Source organism: Nematolebias whitei, chromosome 5, assembly GCF_014905685.2.
Source record: "Nematolebias whitei isolate Nwh7 chromosome 5, NemWhi1, whole genome shotgun sequence".
In the NCBI taxonomy this organism is placed as follows: Eukaryota; Metazoa; Chordata; class Actinopteri; order Cyprinodontiformes; family Rivulidae; genus Nematolebias; species Nematolebias whitei.
The window spans coordinates 54,207,992-54,209,167 of NC_056502.1; positions in this window are offsets into that span (position 1 = coordinate 54,207,992).

Consider the following 1,176-nt stretch of genomic DNA (forward strand, 5'->3'; position numbering starts at 1 on the left):
TTAACTGTCAAAGAAATGTGCAAGAAAATAAACTGATGTCACTCTACTCGAGTCCTTCTCAAATAGTGGGGCGTGACCCCCTGGGGGGGCCCGGAGCAATGCCGAGGGGGGGGGGGGGGTCGTGAGACCCCGGGGAACATTTTGCTGCAGGGAGTAGTTTTCTTTTTTTTCACCATTCTCATTGTGTCAGGGTGCGTTGGGCAACTGTTTGCTAAAATCTGTCAACTCTCAGTTGGACTAATAATAAAGTGATGAACAAATCTGTCTGTGTTGTCGTTTGGGAGCCATGATTGAACGGTTCTCTGTGACACCCCCTCAGCTGGTGACGCTCCGGACGCTTGTCACCACAGCACGCGTGCGACAGAAGCGTTACCTGCCCCTCTTCCTCTTTTACTTTAACCATTTTTTTTAGTTTGTCTAAGCACAATTTTGATCTTTTTTTAAATACAGAAGTAATCCAACATTTTTCAGTCAGGTCATCTGGACAGTTTCTTTTGACTGAAAAATGTTGGATCTTATACCTGGATTACTGAGCATGGACTTTGTTACAGAGGTAATGTTTAATAAATGTCACGACTCTGTTCTTTGCTGACAAAATATATTTTGTCATTAAACAACTTGTCAGGTTCTTGTGAGCACGTTCCCCTGGACCGCCCCAGCCAGCTCGCTGTTGCTGCTCTGAAGACCAGGTCCAGGTCCAGGTCCAGGTCCAGGTAAACATTGAGCAGGAGCTGAGAGCTGCAGGATCATGTTTCAAACTGCGCTTCAAAAAGCTGTGCACTGCAAAACGTGCTTATTGTAGCCATTAATCCTGACTTCCTCATTTTGATTAAAAACAAAAAAACAGCACAAATTGTTTAATTCATTTTTGTTTTGTAGGTCAAAGTGTTGTATATAACACTCCTGAGTTCAAATGTTACTGATCAATTTGAATTTATTATTATTTATTGATTATATTTAATGTGATTGTTCAGTATCAAATGGTCAAAAATGTTTACAGTTTAAATAAGGATATATATTTTTTTAATTTCAGGCAAATTGATGCACTTTAAGCCTTTTCTGTTACACACTATAAAACAATGTTAATAATTTTTGTTGTAAGTTGATCTATATTTCTTTATTTATTTAATTAATGTTAATAAGGATACAATGTTATGCAGAGGTGTATTTATAACA